A 20,154-nucleotide genomic window follows, 5' to 3' on the forward strand; every position below is an offset into this window, starting at 1 on the left:
AATATATAATATAAAATATATTATAATAGACCATAATATAATCTATTGTATATTATATGTAGTGTTACATATTACATATATGCTGCATACATGTTACACATAGATTACATATACTACAACACTTTACCTGTCATTCACCTGTCCCTCCTCACCCCCTTACTTCCATGCCCCACCCTGGTTACTATGCATTGGCCCCTGACCTGCACCAAGCCCAGAGTTTTACACCTGTCTTATCTCCTGCTCCAGTGGCAAATCCTGTATGGCATATGACTTCTTATGTCCATTTTCAGTGGGGTCCAATTAAGTCTGTTGGATTAAGCAGCTCACAGAAGACTCTGGGAAGCATCAGAATTGAGGTTCCAGCTTTTCTCATTGATCTCAAGTTCCAGCCCTGTCTAGGTTCTCCAGGATGCTTGCTCTAGAACAAACTGTTCTAAACTGTTCAGTGGTACTTAGTTATCTCCTGCTTTAATGGATTTGGCATACTTTTATTGAGTATCTACTGTTTGCCAGCAACCTGTGCAAATGTTAACTCTTTGAGGGCAACGTCTGTGTCTTCCTTAATAGTAAACATAGTAAAAATTCAACAGGTATTTGTCAAGTTTAGCCGAAATGAACAGTGTCAACAGGTAATGTACAAACAGCAATCCACAAATATGTTCACTTGGTGGACAGTCTGGTTGCTTCTTAGATGCCTTCCTCTTTCCTTGGGAAGGGTTGCTATGTCTAATTTTCCTTTGCTGGAACTGGTAAAAGATAAAACTGGGTGTATTTGCATTCTTTGCCCTTAAGACAGGTCACTGTTTTATAGAATATCCTTTAGATCACTGTTAATAAGAGCAATTAAGCAGTTCAAAGAAAGAAAATGTGTCTTTCTGTCTAAAAAATTCACTTGTCAGTTATGAACATTTCTATCCATGTAAATGTCTGACATTGCAGTGGGATTATGGTCATGATATATTTAAGTTTAACTTGCAATAGCTTTTGTGTTAAGTCTCCAAAGAAGAGAATACAGAAGACACCAAGTATCTCCTTTCTCTGGGGCAGTGGAGCTTTCTGGACAATTTAGCTTTCCACGTAACTAAGTATTTATCACAAGTTCAGTAGCCTTTTGTTTTCAGCACAACGCATGAGAATATATCTTCAGCAAAGTGAGAGTAAAATTTTCCTGCCATCTGTGCAGTGTCATGAAATGACATGGAATTTATTGGGCAAGTGGATTAAATAGATGCCAGGGTTGTGCTAAGAGACTGAGAATGGTCAAAGTTTCCTAGATAAGGCAGTGACTGAGGCCTATGTCTGCTTTCATGTGACTCCATACTAATAAGGAGACCATGTGACCGGCAAGTAAGCAAGCAAATGAGAAAGATAACCTCAGATAGAATGCTTATTGCTGTGGAGAAACTATAACAGGACACAGATAAGGGATGATTTGCTCTGTGAAGGTGGACAGGGGAAGAGAAGCCCCTTTAATTAGAGTAACCAGATAAAAAGACTTCTTGGGGCATTAGATCTAAAGCCAGAATAATGACTGTCATTTAAAGAATTGGAGCAGGGCAAATGTCTTAAGATAAGAGGACCATAATGTGTTCTCTGATTTGAATTTGTTTATTGGGTTCAAAGTGCGAATAGAATTTTTCAGAATATGTGCTAAGTGGGTGCCAGTGGCTCATGCCTGTAATCCTAGTTACTCAGGAGGCATAGATCTGAGGATCACAGTCCCATGCCAACCCCAGGCAGGAAAATGTGTGAGACTCTTAATCTCTAGGTAATCACCAGAAAACTGAAAGTGGCACTGTGGCTCAAATGATAGAGCGGAAAAAGCTCAGGAACAGCACCCAGGCCCTGAGTTCAAGCCCCATGACTGACCAAAAAAAAGAAAGGAAGCAAGGAAAGAAGAAAGGAAGGATGGAAGATATATTATGTGCTAAGTGGGCAGATGGGTGGGAGAGGCCAGAAGCAAGATATAGGCGATAAAGGCTGTGGAGTAGTGGATTTGGGGAATGATTAGAACCATTAGACAGCACCATAGGGGCCATTGTGAAAGTTGCTTACCTGCTCCAACATGTTCCCTGAACACAACCAAGTTCAGTAGGGCATTATTTCATGCATGCCAAACTTTATCTCAAAATAACCTCCAAAATAGGCACTAATACTAATTTTCCTGACAAGGAAGCTGAGGCATGGAGATGTTATTTTTCCTCAGGTCATAGTTGCAAAGCAGACCTTGGCCGTGTGGTTGCATGGTCTGTGATCTTAATTACAATGTTCTGTAGCTTCCAACTTTGGGGACTGTTCATCAAGGTAGGATATAAATAAGACCTTGGAGAAAGTTGAGTCACACAATACAGAAAGCATTACGAGAAGGCCAGGAGGGCATTGCGTGGTAATAAATAATTGCAATAATAAATTCATTGTCTACTGGTCAGCTGAGGGGTTTGCCCAGGTTTGAGTTGCTTCCATGAGTTCATCACCCACCACCAATTATCTGGCTGCAGATTCCTCTGTCATGTGCACCATATGCTTTTGTGAACCAGTAGCTAGACTAAATTAATTCTGTTTATAGTAACCCCTTCCACTGGCCAACAAAGGAATGTGAGTTAACACGCAATAAACAAGTCAGGATGAAAGAAGCAAAAAAAGAAAGAAAACAAATGATCGTGCAAAGCAGAGCTTCCCCAACTGCTGCAGCTGATTTGTATTCTTCAGACAGAGCCTGTTTGAAGTCCTGTCCTTGGAAAATCCCCACTTGCTCTTCAACCCTAGCCAGTCTCTGTAAATTGTACCTTATTCACCCAGCTCAGCCCTCACCTGCCATTTTAGTGTCTAAAATCATCATGGTTGGGTTGACGTGACAACTCTAATACAGTTTTCTTAGAGCCTCCTTGGGCTACCTATTTTGGTCTTTGCATGGCTTTGATTTTGTTAAAGAGAGTGACATTAAAAGAGATCACTTCCTCTTTCTCTGGAGTTCCAAGAAGTAACCTGACTCTATCCAGGTTAGGAGACTCTGGCTTTGGGTAGACCCAGGAAAGTGAGCATTACACTTTCTTGGCAGGTCTGTGGAAAAAAGTTAGAGAAATGCCTCATTATAATGGCTGTCTCTCCACTTTGATGCCATTTCCCACGGATAGAATATTCTTCAGTGATTATCATGGGGTTCCTAAAGCCTCCATTGTTGTAGCAGCACCAAAAAGGATAAGTTTGCGTAAGTACAAAAACCTTTCAAATGAAATATGAAGGAGGCAGCAAATTCTTCCATAATGGCCTCAATTCCCGCGTGAGTTGTTAGCACTGCTGAATGTGTGACCTTGTTTTTAATGGCGTCGTTACTTTCCTTCATTATGTTCATACTCTACTTCTTTCCATATTTAACTTTGCTCCTCTATGATCTGTTCTAAATTACGGCTGCATTGTGTATTGCTCCTTCACTGTAAGTCTATTGTCACGCTCTCTCTCCTTTTCTCCCCCCTATTCTTTCTCTCTGATTACCCAATTTTTCCACTTCATTTTACTGGATTTATGCTCACTGGACAAACATTCTATCTCCTTATATGTCAAACCAAGTAAGGGCGTTTTGGACCAAGGTTCAGTGCCTTACACCTGTCATCCTAGCTACTTAGGAGATGTAGATATGGAGAATTATGGGTCAAGACCAACCCAGCCCTCCCCCCCTCCAAAAAAAATCTGTAAGAACTTATTTCAAATAATGGGGAAAAAATCTAGATAAAATGGTACATGCCTCTCACCATGAGCCACATAGAGAACTTAAATAGAAAGGCTCGTAATCCAAGCCCACATTAACAACTAAGCCCCTATTCAAAAAAGAAATCCCAAAGCCAAAAGAATTGGGAGTAGCTGCCTGGCAAGGGCAAGACCCTGAGTTCAATCTCCAGTACTGCCAAAAATGAATGAATGAATGAATGAATCAATCAATCAATCCTATATAAAGTCTTTTTTAAAGGGAATATGATTGAAGCTTTAGAAATAATTTATTAGCTAGTAATAGCATGTTGGAGGGCTTACAGTAGGCCCAAATGTGTGGTAGGTTCATTTACTGGCCTCCACAGTTGCTCTGTTGAGATCATTTTCCTTATTGGAAAATTTGGCATTGCTGGAAAGAGCAATGTGGATCTGCTTTCCACATGATTTGTTATTATTATTTTTTACCATGTAAGTTGATTTTCAAGGTATTTCTCCTATGTTTGCTCACATTAACCAATTTGCACGACACTCTGCTTGTCTTGTCTACAAATTGATTAGGACCACCAGTATATTTACTTTGTTTCCCCCTCAAGAATAGAATCATAATTGATACCAAGAAAAAAGAAAGAAAAGCTGATTATTTCCTAATTCTGCCAACCTCCTACTTGTTCAGAAGATTGTAATAAACCTTACCTAGGCAGAGCATCAAGAATAATTGTTGCCTTTTTGTAGTCATGTGAAACAAGGCCTTAGGAATATTGGTCCATCCAGATTTAATTTTCCCGGAGAATATTTTTTTCCATGAACTATAAAGTAAATGCCATAAAGCCTGTCTTATAGAAACATTGGAGGCTTTCATCCAGAGGGGGGCACACCTGTGTGGATTGGAGCCACCCACACTGCTGATGGAAAGATGCACCTACCGCCTCTCATAGCTGCAATGAAGAAGGACCATGTCACTCCAGGCAACATGAAACCAGATGTGCTTGGTGAGCTGCAGCCTGTGTGTCATAACTAGGTATCTGGTTTTGTGGTTCCTTTGGCTTATATGAAGCCTTGCCAAGTTCAGTGTCACCTCCACAACAACCAGGTTGGCCTGTCACCTGTGGAGGTGACATTTAGATTGGGAGCCCTCTTGCCAATGGCATTCCTGGCTCCTGGCTACATTGGCATGACAGCCGGGCTTCCCATAGACTCCCCAACCAACTGCACCATACTGCAATTTGATATGAGAAGAAGGAGGAGGAGGAGGAGAAGGAAGAGGAGGAGGAGGAAGAGGAGGAGGAGCAGCAGCAGCAGGAGGAGGAGGAGGATTTAAACCTGAGTGAGATTTGATTAAAATTTAGGCCATCATCCTATTGTTGAGATAAAAGGAACCATTAAAAGCAAACCACAGCATGTGAGCCATTTCATGAAGAAGGAGCTAACGTTTTTTTAAAGCAAAATAAGATTTTTTTTGTAGTACTAGGGCCTTGTGTTTGGTAGTTGATGCCTTCCTGCTTCTTACCACTTAAGCCACTCTACAAGCCCTCTTTGCATTGATTGTTTTGAGATAGGAGTTCACTTTATGAGGGGAATGGCCTAGTTTGTAATTCTCCTATTTGTGCTTCCTCGTGTCACTCATATAGAGCAAGCATATATGGCCATGCCCAGCCATTGGTGATAATGGAATCTCACAAACTTTTTTAACTTGCAGTGGCCTTCACCCACAATCCTCCAGCTTCCCATCCTTTCCTACTCCAGTAGCTAGAATTATCAGCTTAAGCCACCATGCTTTATCTAGAGCAAAATACTTAGGACAAAGATCAGCCATTAGGAGTCTTTTAATTCTAGGTGAATGTAGTGGTACATACCAGTAATCTCAACACTAGGGAGGCTGAGGCTGGTGGATTGCAAGTTCAAGGCCAGACTGGGCTACGTAAAGAGACCTGTCTTGAAAGGAAAAAAAAAATGAATCAATAACATTGAAAATGTCTTTTAGTTCTTATCCTAGACTTTGAAACCATTTAGAATCATGTAATTATGTCATTTGTTCCCTTGTAAGAAGCTATCTGTGTGATTACTAGCAATGAAATAAACTGGGTAAGGTTTAGATTGTGGAAGTCGGTTACAGACATGTTTGGCACATTGGTTTTGAATTAGGCAAAAGCACAGTGCATTGTATTCTGTGATAGACACAGGAGTGAGCCAGGGAAACAGGATTTTGTGGGGAATGGTTGATTAGCACATGCAATTAATAAAACTTTACATCATAGCACTTTGGCTATTGTGGGAGAGTTTGCTAGGTTTCCAAGTGCTATTCATCTGTTATTCTGTTTCTCTATTCAGTCCAATCCTCCACTTTCACACAGCAACAACATTATTAAAAGGTGGATTAAAATGGCCTCCAAATTGATAAGAAGTAGTTATCTCTTGTTCCTGGATGTGTTTGTTACTTGAAAAAAAAGTTTCAGGCTAAATGGAGTGAAGAAGATTTGAATTGTAAATGGATTCCTTGTCCCTTTTGTAGATAATTGTACTAAATGCTAATTTGTAGGCAACTAATGTGTTCTTGTGTTCACTGATAAAGCTCTGTTGCTTGAAACAAATTTATAAAAAGGAGACAAATCATTTGCTGGCAAAAACTCTCAGCCCAGGGAACTTGGTTGTTACATTTGTGCGTGCGCGCATGTGTGTGTGTGTGTGTGTGTGTGTGTGTGTGTGTGTGTGTGTATGTGTATACATGTCTGTGGCAGGAATCTCACTGGATTACCTTCTTCCAGAAATACAATGCCTCCCCCAACCTCCCTAGAAATAATGTGTGGATAATAAGCTGCTCTCTTTCATGAGATCCATTTGAGAGATATGAGATGAAATGTGTGCTTAGCTACCTTAGGCAAGAGATCCCCAACTTTTCCAGCAAAGGGCTTGACTACAATTGATTGGGGTTTTGCAAGCCTCTTGATTATACCCAAGGACCCTCTGCTTTTAGGTAGCTCAAGAGTTATATGCAAATGGAAAGGCAGCAGAAATGTTATTTGTAAGCACTGCAGTCAGATTCTTACGAATTTTCATGTAATACAAAATACAATGGTTTGGACATTGGTTTGGACATTCTTCTAATAATTAATTTTTCCAACACTTTTATTTTTTTTTTCAAGAGAAGGGTAAATGGCAACAGGCTATAGGGTAGCCTGATTGGGAAAACATAGCTTGCAGATCCCTGGGTTAGATTCTTTTCCTTTCTTCTGTGTGTTTCCCTTTGCACTTTGGGTCTTTCCTTTTTATGGCTTTCTAAACTCACCCAGATCTCTTGGTGAATTGTGACTTTGTTTTGAAGCACCCTTTACTAGGTTTATTTTGTTTTTCCTGTGGGGGGGGGCGGCGTGGTGGGAGAAGAATGTGGAACGTATTTTCTTTAGAAAAATAGGAAGAACACTGAATAGTGATTTATATTACCCTGCTAAAAGGGGTAAATAGTTTAGACCTAAAGAATCTGATACTGCTTTGGGGGCTGTTCTTGTTTGTGTTTTATTTTGTGTTGTTTTTCCCCTCACAAGAAATCCAGAGAGTATCATGCTGATCATGGGAAAGAGGAAATCATGGTAATATATGAAGAATGAGTATATCACATTTTGACTCATCTTTTTGTGATTTTGTTTTTATTCCTTTAAATAAAAACATGCACATCCAACTGTGAAAAGACAATAAGGGCAGGCTGTGGTGGGCGGGGCCTTGCCTGCCTTTCAGCTTGGTTGAAGTCCTTTCTAATGAGAACAAAGCCCAATTGGCCACCATCAGTCACTGTCCTCAGACACTAGTTAACAAACCACCTCTGGTAATATGGAGGGCAAAAAAAGAAAAAAAAAAGTTCCTTTGTCCTCCACCTCCTCATAATTACTGATCTTTTGAACTTTTCCTTTGGGGATAAATTGAATCTTATGTCATTGACTTCTATAATGTTATTATTTTACTTGAGGGTGCAGAAGTTAATGTCTTATCTCTGGCTAATACTGCAGACACTTGGAAATGGCCTTTGATATTCGACCAACATTGAAAGGAAGCTTTAACTGTTTGTGTCCTTCTCTAGGAATGTTTTCATATAATGTATTGGGTTGTTCTTTAATTAACTTACCAATTTATTTGAATCCACTTCTCTCTTCTGGAGGAGGTAGTGAATCCAGATGGAAGGAAATAGTAAGAAAAATTGGATTTGCTTCAGGCTTTGGGAAAAATACATTTTGGGATCATTTGAGAAGCACGTGGGGATTTGGCATAAGCATCCCTTTTCACTTGATACTCCAGGATATGGTGGTCGGTATTTGAGATTGGTGGGTGGGGTTGGCAAACTTGCCTTCCCCTTGAGACATGCGCAGTTGGAATTCAGGGCCCATGGAGTCTCAGTAGCAGGTGGAGGAAGCCGAGCAAATCTACACTTTGGGGCTTCTCTAGATGTGGGACTTTGTCTTCCAATGCCCAGGTTATTCACATAATGCCATAACTCCTGCTCTCTCACAATTCATACTGTTCATTCTTTTCATTGACATAAAATAACATTCTTGCTTTGCTGAGGAGTGCACTTTTTCATTTAGAAATAATAAGGTGTTAGGTGAATGCTTGCTAAAATTTACACCCAAAGTTCATAGCAACACTACTCAAAATGATCAAAAAGTTGACACAAACCAAATGCTCATCAACCAGTGAATGGGTAAATAAAGGGCATATAATCAATCATATGGTGAAATATGAGTTGACCACAAAAAATGTGTCGTATGCATCTATTGTCACAGATTTATTAGATAAACCTCGAAAGATGCTGAAATTTTTGGTTTGGGCAATTCAGTTCAATAAAGTTATAATGACAGATTACAAATTTCTGTAGGTTGGCCGTCACTCAAAACTAATTTTGATATAACCAGAATTATGCTTTGTCATATATGTCTTAAAATGTTCCATCTATTTGTTTGACACATTGTTGTAGCACAGATTAACTGCAAGAATGAACTCCTGTCCCATAGCTAACAAATCAAGTTTATTATTTGTTCTAGGGTGATTTCAATTATTTCTCAAGATTACCAGGTCCTTTTAAACAGATGTGAACTTTGTAGTGACCATACACTTAGATGAAAAAGAAAATGTTTGGTCACAGATCTGGATTATTATTTTTCTCCATAGCAACAAACCTCTTAACTCTGCAGACTTCTGACATGATAGCAGTTTAGCGAGGTTTGTGGTTTCTACAAATTTAGCTTGGGGGGAGTCTAGGAGGAGGTAAGCTAACACGGACAAACTTGAGATGTCTTCTGTCTTGATTTCCTTTATGCAACAGCTGAAGTCCTTTAACCCAAATATTACCATCTGGTGTATATGTCCTAGGGAAGACAACTCAGAGACAGATCATTTGGTGCACACGTTTGAGGCATTTCTTGAGCCGATGTACAAAAGGACATTGTGGTTTAAAATAAACTGCACCAAGGCTTTTGGAATGGGGAGAATTCTTTCTCAATCCACGAAAGGATTATTACGGGCGAAGCAGCAGTTGTTTGTGGCAGGAGAAATTATTCAGAAGATTGCTATTTCTGTAATTCTGGGAGGCTCCAGCTGCATGAAATGAACCCATAATAGTCAGTAGCCCATCTGTTTCTAAAAAAGCCCCAAAGAGAAATGGAAGAGTGGCTGGGATGTGTGTGGGCTGGGATGGTGCCAGCCATGGTGATGTGTGATCTTTCACCCCTGAATTTTCCAAGGGAAGGGACCAGAACCAGAATTCTCTCCGTGTTTCATGCAATGAGCCCACTCACTTGGGGTATTGACAACTTCCATTTGGTTTACTGCATATTTAGTGTTGAGATGAGAATTCAGAAAATGGTTGTATTTTGCAGAGAAGCTAGATAGAGACAACCTTTTGAACTCAGACAAAGACAAAGCAGAAATACTGCAGGGAACGCAGTTATTTGGTACAGTGGAGGATCCGTGGGTTGTACAGTTAAGGCATATTTGTTGTTCTAGCTCTACCTCTTACTGGCTATGTGCCAGTGATAAGACATGCAACATCCCTATATGACCTGTGAACATCTTCAAGGGATCAAAACACTAGCTTCCTTAGGTAGTGGGGAGTCAATGAAATAATATGCACAAGACTTCAGGTTTTTTTGAGGAAGTATTTCTTCAATGCTTTGGAGGTCACTACTAGAACCATTATATATCTTATGTCGGTCAAATAGAATAAACTAAAGGAGGATATTGATTCCTCTACAGTAATCTTAGGGATGGGGCTCCGTAGAAGGCTACAATTGGGCTACAACTTTTCTTTTAGTTGTACTGTTGGATTTAAATTCAAGATACTCTATCACTTGTGTGACGCACCCTAGCCTTTTTATTTATTGTTTTGCTTTTTTAGTTGTTGTTGTTTGAGTAGGATCTCAAGTTTTTGCCTAGGTTGATCAGACTGTGATCCTCCTACATGGCTGAGATTACAGGCATGTACCATGTGCCTGGTCAGACTACAACTTTTGTAGTATACCTATGGTATCTTTTTCTTAGATATGATTGTTGTTAACTCCTATGTCAAGTTTGAAGCTTCTAGAAATTTTGTGCTCATTCAGAGATAACTTCTCACAAAAGATCAGCAAGAAAATAGGTTGTATTTATGTGAATCAGTTGAAAATGAATTGACTTTGTCCCCAGATGTTAATATTGGAATTCATTGATCAGTTTATAAGAATTAATTTCTGGCTTCAGGAGTGTTTTCCTGGGAATAAGTATTTCAGTATTTTCATCTGAAGAAAAGATGGGATAAATGCACATTTCTCCTATATGAGGACAAAGAGAGAAAAATCATGAAAAACCATAGTTCAGGTAATCAAGCAATGACACTTGACTGTACCAAAGTGTTGTTTGTTTCCTTGTCTGTCCTTGAAAAAGAAGAGATGCAAAATAGAGATTAATGTTGTTCATAGCTCTCGGACCATCAGAAGACTTGATTTCTCAGCTTCTGGGGGAAGTTTATCATAATATCTGATACATTTGCTCATTGTTTTCCTTCTCGTCCTCCCCTTCCTCCTCCTTCTCCTTCCCTTCTTCCTCTTCCTCCTCTTCCTCCTCTTTCTCCTCCCCCCTTCCCTTCCTCTTCCTCTTTCTCTCCTTCCTCCCCCTCCTCCTCCTTCTCCTCTTCCTCCTCCTCTTGCTCTTCCCCCCAACCTCTCCCCCTCCTCTTCCTTTTGCTCCTCTCCCCCTCCTCTTCCCCTTCTTCCTCCTCCTCCTCTTGTCCTATTCCTCCTTCTTCTCCTCCCTCTCGCTTCTCCTCTGCAGGTTACTTGATTAAAACTTATAATCTAGCTATGATCCCTGAGCAGATTAGTGTCTGGACAAAAAGCTTTTTGTTAACCTAAAACACATGGAAGACAAATCATTTTTTTATGAGTTCATAAATCCCAGCTTCAGCACTTCATAGGACCCAAAATAACTTTCTTCTTACACCCTCAACACTCAGTTTCTTTTTTGTTTTGCTGGAGTTGAGCCACTGATCCGATGGACTACACCAAGAATCCACAGAAGAGGATCAACAGGGTTTTAAGAAGAACCAGAAAGTGTTAGGAAATTTGAATGTGGCTAGAGTCATAGTCCTGACTCATATTTTCTGGCCTAGACAGTTTTTGTTATCTTATGGGAACAAAATTTGATGATTACATTAATATGGAATAGTCCTTTATTTTGTTCTGAAAATTGACATTGATCCCCAAACTTTTACAAAGTGCTATGCTTGGCACTGGGTGTGGGGGGCAGAGAAAATACAAATAGGAATTGTCCATCCTCTAACTCTCAGAGGACTTTGTGTCTCATTGTAGGAGAAGACATGCACATTAAGTTTGAATCTAAGATAGAAAGGAGACAAGTTGCTGTTTCTAGTATAGGACAAAGGGGGGGGCGAGGTTTGATGAAGAAGGGGATTTTGAGCTGTATCTTGATTGATGGGTAGGATGGGGAGATAATGAGATTTTTGTAGTCAGTAGGCATTGGGGAGAGTGGACTGAAAGTTGAGATCATTCCTTGGCCCTGAGATTTCTCAATCATCTGTGACCATTCTCCATCACATAACCTTATGCATACATTTGCATATGCATCATATGTCTGTCTGTACATATATGCTTTGTATATACAGCATACACACATGTATGTACCACAGACCCACATGTATCCAGCCATCATGCATAGATGCATTGCATGTGTGCATGTGCACATTCATAATATGTATGTATGTATATATATGCATACATACATATCATAAATATATTTTCACACATGCCTACATAGAGTCACATATGTGAATGTATATTCATGAACAACTATAATATGGTTATAATTATTTTTTGGCCAAAGTGCATGAAGCCCATAGTTCTGCTTTTCATATATGTATATATATTGCCAAAGACAGCAGACATGTTTTTAATTCAATTGCTATTGATTATGAAAAGCTTGCATTGGTTCAGCAAATTACGAATTCATCCCAGAATGAGAATTAAATGAGATATTCTATTTCAATCAAAACATTTGGGACCTTGCCAACAGAGACAGATAGACTCACTTCCTGGCATGTGTTATAAACTTGGGAAGTGAAAGGTGGATCATATTTGTTTTTTAGTGAGCTCAGTCTCATCCCAGAGTTCCTTGACAATCAAAAAGTATGCAGAGATTAGGGCCTACAATTGGTCATTCCCTTTGTACACTGAATTTGAATATTATCTTTTGTTTGGACCCCTGGCATCCTAATTGGCAACCTTCCGCTCCTCTAAATTCATGCCTTATATCAGGATGATGAAGGGTAGAAGATTTGAGTCATTCACTTGGGGTGGAAGGGAAGAGCTAAATCAGAACAAATATATGCTTTTGCTACTTCTAAATAGTGAGGAAATACACACTGAAGTTATAAGGGTGACATCTCTTTGTTACATGTATATTCACATAGCTTTAGCTATTTCCCAGAAAGACCCATCACAATTTATTAGTTTTTTACTTTTTTTCTAAATTGCAGAAGTAGTTTCTTTTTTTTGGGGGGGGGAGTTTTGAACTCAGAGCTTTGCAATTGCTAGACAAGTTCTCTGACACTTCAGTAGGCCCCTAGTCTTTTGCCTTAGTTTGTTTGTCAATATTTCATGCTTTTGCCCAAGGTAGCCTTGGACCCAAGATTCTCTTATCTTGACCTCCCAAGTAGCTAGGATTACAAGTGTACACCACCAGACTTGACCAAAATTTAATGATGCTTATAATGAACACTTCAAAAATGTAGAAAAGATAATAAGAGTCATGAAATTAAGCCAGGTGCTGGTGGCTCACTCCTGTAATCCTTGCTACTCAGAAGGCTGAGATCTGAGGATCAGGGTTCAAAGCCAGCCCATGGAGGAAAGTCCATGAGACTCTTATCTCCAATAAATCACTAGAAAACCAGAAGTAGCATTGTAGCTCAAGCAGTAGAGCGCTTGCCTTGAGTTGAAGAGTGCAGGGACAGTGCCCAAGCCCAGAGTTCAGGCCCCAAGACCGACAAAAAAAAAAGTCATGAAATTATCATGATCTATAATCTCATCTTCTAGGGGTCAGAAGCCAGTGTTAATCAAAAGATGGCTTGTGTGTTCCAGTGACAGGCTATAGAACTAAGGAAAGAAGCGCTCAGAGGTGGCCAGGGTGGAGTGGAAGGGACTGGACTAAAGAAGAACACAAAGGAATATTTTGGAATGGTAGAAAAGTTCTCTTATTGTTAGTCATAAGGGTATCCTAAAGTAGTGAACTTTACTGAGATAAATGATTCCTTAGTAAATGTGATTGAAAACTGAATCTCTTTGTGTATCCTTCGCACATTTTCCAATGAACACCTATTGTTAACAAGAGATAATACTTGATTTTTTTGTGTGTCCTAATCTATTCTTTCACTCAAAAATGTGTCCAAATCATCTTTCCTAATTGTAGTCGGTTATTCATTTCTGTTGTTAAAAAATGAGTGTGATCATTTGAATAAACATCAATTATTTAAAGTAGCTTTGCTTTGAGTTTTCTTAAAGCAAAAATTTTCTACGCTTCCAGAGTGCATGTTCTCAAAGTATTTTTTTCCCCAGAACATAGTTGCTTTGGTTGAAAAATAGAGAAACTGGTAAATTGCCTAGATAACCTCTTTGGGACATTCTTTTGTCAGATTGCTAGCTATTAGGTAGTTGGAGAATTTTCAGTACATTTCCCTTGACCTTGAATTGGTTGTACAGCTAGTGCAGAACCAATGCGAGCAAGCCAGTGAGCAGAAATGGTAAATTCTTTGACCTTGATTTCTCTGTTTGGGCTGACACTAGTCCTTCATAACCTGATGTTCAAGAACAAACTGTTTGTCATATGTTACCAGCAAAAGTATTTACTCTGATTTGAAACTGACTTTTGGGGGAGTGTAATGAATGCTATTTCTTTTAAGAGGCGCAGTAAATATGTTCCTTTTGACCTCACAAAGTAGATGGCAGAAAATAAAATGGAGGGAAATAAAAAAAATTTCCCTCATAAATAAAAATAGACAACTTACCTCTGTTTCGGGAAATGACATCAGCTAGATCACTTTACAGGGTAATGACATTTTTCTTGCCAGACGGAACACTTGATTTACCATTATCGAGAAGTCCCTGGGTCATCTTCTTTCCTATTCACGATGCAGGCTGAACTTGTTGTGATACTTAACACCTCCTATAATGAAAACTAAGAAATATCTGACAAGGCTCATTGTGTACAATTATCTGGCAAAAAAAATTCCTTCACAAACCCTGTGGCCAGCCCTTCTGTGTGTGGGGGGGGGGGCATGCTCATACTGCTACTGGTTCTTGAACTCAGAGCCTCATGGTTTCTCACATGGCTGGTGCTCCATCCTTTGAGCCATGCCTCCAGTCTGGCTTTTTACCAGTTAATTGGAGATTAAGTCTCACAGATATTTCTGCCTGGGCTGGCTTTGAACCATGATCCTGAGTAGCTAGTATTTACAGGCATGAGTCACTGGTGCTTGACTTCATTTTTTTTTTTTGCTTTGGTTACATGAAAATCTTCCTCCCATGAACAGCTGCATAAGAACAGGAACCCACCTTTCCTTTCCCCCGTAAAGTTTCTCACATTTTGGAAAGCCATTGAGAGTCAAAGTAGTTCAGTTAGGTACTGTGTCTTACATTTCCACCCTGTGGTCTAGTGGCAGCCCCATCAGAGCCCTTGGTTACTTTTCAGACAGGCTTCTTGGGTCACTGTAATAAATTAGATCACCAGTGAATTCCCTGTTAGCCACGTGCTGTGTACTGAGACCAACACAATGGGCAGCAGAAGAATTACTAACTTTCTTTGTCCTGGAGAAACTCATCATTATTCAATGGAATTTGTTAACTCTCTCCTTCTCTGGAATTCTATGTAAATGACTTCCTCTTGGCTCTGCTCCTTACCTTAAAGGAAACAGGAAAACATCATCATGTTTGCCCCTTTGGCTTCATTGGCTACTCAGCAGCTATGGGCCATGACTGGGCTCTCAGGAATGAGCTAAGCTGTGTCTTGGCTGGTGGGTTCCATCTTGTACTTGATAGGATGGAACCACTGAGGAAATGGGCAGTGTCTTCGATGGCCCTTGCCTGGTTCAGGAGCTTTGGAAGGTGAAGTTATTCTCCAAAGCTCTATTTGCTGCATGAAACTGAAGTCTTGCTTCTTTTCATTTGAGATGGGTCTGTGTGGTTTTCATTCTGACATTCTCTGAGGTTACTGGGGTTACTTTACATGTTGTGGGGATTTGAAATCAACCTTCCATTGGGCCTGACCCCTGGAAGATAATCCATGGAGAGTTGAGTCCCTTGCATCTGTCCTTTTGAGTCACGCAGCACATTGCTGTCCACTGCAAAAGCCCTCTCTTCCTGTTGATAAGCTGGGAGACTCAGAAAAGGCTGTTTTGAAGTCAGCCAGGCATTTTCAGCACCCAGTGCTTAGAGCTCTGCCCTCTTGAAAAGGTTTAAGTTGGCCTGCAGAGGAAGAATGGAGACCTAGACTCTTAAACTGTTGTTGCCTGGGGTGATTGGGTGGTGGTTTTGTGTAGAATGATTTCTTCTTAGGTGGACCCACAGTTTGGAGTTGGGAATGGAGTCATCTTATCCATTCCTGCCAGGCCTCAAACTTCCCATGTAGCTAACTGATCTTTTCTTCCGGAGTCTGAGGCACAAACAGAACCATTTCAGAGCATGGCAGCCGGGACTTTCAGAGTGGCTTGTCTCTGGTGATTCTCTTGTCTCCTTTGGAGATGAGCTGCATCTTGCCAAGGCTAACTCACATTAGTAAGCAGGAGGCAGAAGGCCAGGAGAGCTTGCAAGCCCTAGACAATTGAACAGGGAAAGCAAAAACGGATCGGGCTTTATGTAGTCATTTCATTTATAATAATGATCTTCTTCCTCATCCTCCTCTTCCTCTTTCTCCCAATTCTTTTTTTGTTCTTCCCCCCCCGTGTCACTTTCCCCCACTGAAACACACTTTCCTTTTCTGTGCTGGGGTAGCATCCTTGCTCCCCCTGGTGGAAGACTTGAGTCAAACTCAAGAGCATCTCCCAGAGTAGAGTCAAGCAAGTGATGCTGTTTAGGAGGGGCAGACAGGACAGGTTTCTCCATTTTCCAGTTTGAAGTTGTTATCAGTCAAGTGGGCCAGCCAATAACAGAAGAAGCTGAGAATCAACAGGGAACTAAATGAAGTTCTTACTTCATGGAGCTTGTGTTTTACTGGTGTGTTAAAGTATTGAGTTTGTAGTACAAATATCACCCCCCCCCCAAATAAAAGTTTTGAGATGAATTCTTTTCTTTCCCCATTAAAAAAATCTCGACAGGCATAACAAAACATGTCTATAATCCCAGCTATATAGAAGATAGGAGGATCATGGTTGTAGCCTAGCTCAAGCTAAAAAAAAGTTACCAATGTCTTATCTCAACAAACTGGCGGTAGTGGTGCTTGGCCATAATTCCAGCTTTGTGGGAGGCACAAATAAGAGAACCTCTGTCTAAGATCAGACTGGACAAAAGCATTAGACTCTGTCTGAAACAAGTACGTAATACAATAAGGGACTGTAGACATGGCTCTAGTACTGGAGCTGTGATTATGTAAGCGATCACAAGTCCCTGAGTTCAAACTCTAGTCCCATCCCTCCCCTGCCCCCAAAGCCTTCTATAACAATTCTTGGGCAGTGGGTGGGAAGAAAATGCAATGGCCACTCTCCTGTGCCTTCTGGGTGTGTGAGTTCCATTAACTCAGTGCCTTGATCAGTGTCTTTGCCAGCTGACTAAAGAGCATGGGGAAGGCAACAAAAAAATTCCTTTAAGCCCTGGACACCCAGGCCAAAGCCTACAGGAGAGTTTGGAAACTAGGGACATCTGAACAAAGCATTACTATGGCGATAACCATGGAAAGCCAAAGGCTAGACCTTTGTATTCCTGCCAAAGGACTGACTGCCAGTGGACCAGAACATACGAGCAATGAGCTACCAATGGCTGGGCGGTCTCATTCCCAACTTGGTGTTCAGGAAAGGATTTCCATCAATTTTGCTGTTCGTAGTATTTTTTTTTTTAGCATCCACACAGAAAAATCAAGAAGAAAAAATATATTCCATTGCTCCACTTGCCAAAAACGCTTGTAATAGCAGATTCTATAAGGGACATGGGGACCAGAGAGTCAGGACTAATGGATCCCACTAGCCGATAACAAAAGGAACTTCCAGATGGTTCTAGAAATGAGGGCAGCACAACAGAGAAACAGCAACAATGAGGTCCTGTGAGTCACGTCTTCCTGGGCCTCCTCCTCTTTTGTGCAGCTCTGAAGAAAGCTTCATTTATATTACTAATTGAGAGACATGTGTTGTTTAAAACAAATAACTATAATGGAAATCTAGCTAATCTTCAACTCAGAGATTCTACCCAGAGTAGTGGTAAGCTAGCTGGTTTGTACTCTTTGTACCCCTCCCCTCTCCTCTCCTTACCTCCCCTTTCTTCCCTTCTCTCCCTTCTCTTTCCTAGGGACCTAATTGAATTATTCTGCTAAGAGAGTAACTATTTCTTGTGGTCTCAAAGTGTAATGTGACCACTCTAATTCCAGGCAAACAATAGATATAGTCTGCAGCCAAAACTAAGGGCAAAGTATGGCATCACGGAAAGAACTCATGCAGAAGTTTACAGGTCTGATCTGTGTCTTCTTGTATGCAGCTGTCATGTGGTCCTATGTTCTGCCTTTCTGGGTGGTTTTAGACACAAGGACTGTCTCCATACTTACCTGTGCCTTTTGCAGCCTTCAGCCATGCCTTCTTCTAAGGTGCTCCAAAGTGATTGGTTGCCTGAGTGTCACGTGTCTTGGTAAACATACTCTTTGTGTGGTATGGTGCCTTTGATGGGAAAGGGGAGAGAAAGTGGTAGATTGGCAGGGCTAGGCCTTCCAGGCTGCAGCTCATCCTCTAAGGGCCAGTCCCCAGGCTGACAAAACCACGGAAGAAAAAGCCAGAGAGCAGAGAGGGTGAATTTGACCCCAGAGGAAGGTGCCAGGTCCACTGACATCTTATTTTCAAATGACTCCCAACACAGAACCCTCATCTACATCTAATGACAGGAATCATTTTAGGCTTGGAGTTATTTAAACTTATTGACTGAAGAATCCAATAAACACTGCTCCCAGAAACCCTCTCTCCCCACCAGGCAGTGGCTTGTCAAGCATTAGGCTGTTCCTTTCGAAAAACAAGAGCCAATCGATACAAGGTATTATTCCTGAAGGTACTGGGGAGGCTGACCCCCAACAAGGAACATAGCGTTTCTTGTGTGAACTTCTTTTTTAGGCTCTTAGGTTATGCATCCTGGCCTTTGGAAAGGACCCCATTTGTGTTTGGGAAAAGGACCAAACACCAGGAAAAAAAACAAAACCAAACAACTAGCATTATGACTAGAACCTATTTTAAAAATATGTAATTTTCTCTAAAAATGTTTCTGAAATATGCCTCCTTAGGAATAGCCAAGATTACATTTTCTTGTATTTGGTGAATTCAAGTGGGTACAGCCTGTAAAATAAATTCCATCTCTTCTCCTTCAAGTCTTTTCGAGTATGAGTGGAGTGTACAGAAATTACATGTTTCTCTTTGTAAATTGGTCCTCAATAGTGCCAAGAACATATTACAGAATTGGGGCAACATTAATATCTTTTTTTTCTAATGCTCTCTGAATGTGTTTTCTTGTTTTTTTTTCTCCCCTTCCTTTAAATTTCATTTCATACGCATAAGCTGTTTGGCTGCTGGAAAAACCTTTTAGGAGGGAGAAAACTTATATGTCAGAGGTAGCACCCAAGTTGTTTTCAGTACTCAGGTCTAAATTACTCCCAGTTTGGTGTCCTTCCCATGACAAGTGGTCGCACTGTTCTGGGAGACTTGGTTTACAAATGCCTGGAATGGGTTTTAGGTAAGTTATACTAAGATTTCTGGTATATACTTGGGGGACACACAGAACCTGCACCCCAGCTTCTTCCCTTCCCAGCAGTGTTCCCAACCTATACCACCTCCTTCGGACCTTACTGACATTTTTGCCTTGAGCCCATTCAAAATGGCTGCAAAAAATGTACAAATTTTTGTCTATGGACTCTTTGTCTACAGACTTCAAGGCTGATGAATGCTGGTGATTTCCTCCAAAGCTCTGTCCAGCAGAACTGAGGAAAAAAACAAATGGCAGATAGTATAAAAATTGAACTTAGCTGGACCACCTATGTCCTGGTATATTTTGTAACAGTGTTAAGCCAATGAGATTTCTTAGCTTCTAGCTTAGAACTGGAACAGAAATGAAGATTGTGGTTTATGAAGGTCAAATAATTATGCATCTTTTTTTTTTAAATCTTCACAGCAAACTACTTGACATCATCTAAAATTTGGAGACAAGAGATGAGGAAGGCAGGAAGATCTTAAAATACACAGCTGTTATAAATGCACGTGTCAGGCAGTCATTTGCCCCAAAGATCATCCTGTCTACTTAGACTTAAGAGTGATTAATAGCACTGATTAGAAGAAGGTAGCTCTTAAATGCATTCTATCAGCTGTTCTTTCCAATTTTAGGTATCATGAGGTTACATTGATACTTTATTTTGCTCTTTAAATAACCTACTGTAAATAAGACTGTCATATTTTTCCACTTGGATGTTGGCTTCTGTGAGGTGTTTTTGTGTCATGCTATCTAGGCACTTACAATCTAATAAGATGTAAAAATCTTTCTACTCTCATTGTGCTCTCCAAGGACATTAATCTTGCTTCTTAAGCACAGGTTCTTCAGAACTGAGGTGGACAAGACTTTGGCTTTTGTTTGGCTATTATGTTAGCCCCGATGGGTGGATGAAAAATCTGAATGAGCCACAGGATCCTGATGTAATTAACAATTATACCTATTAAATGTCTCAAAAAAGAAAAAAAAGGCTGCTGCATTTGCC

The sequence above is a fragment of the Dipodomys ordii genome, unplaced genomic scaffold, assembly GCF_000151885.1.
Source record: "Dipodomys ordii isolate 6190 unplaced genomic scaffold, Dord_2.0 Scaffold10, whole genome shotgun sequence".
Taxonomy (NCBI): Eukaryota; Metazoa; Chordata; class Mammalia; order Rodentia; family Heteromyidae; genus Dipodomys; species Dipodomys ordii.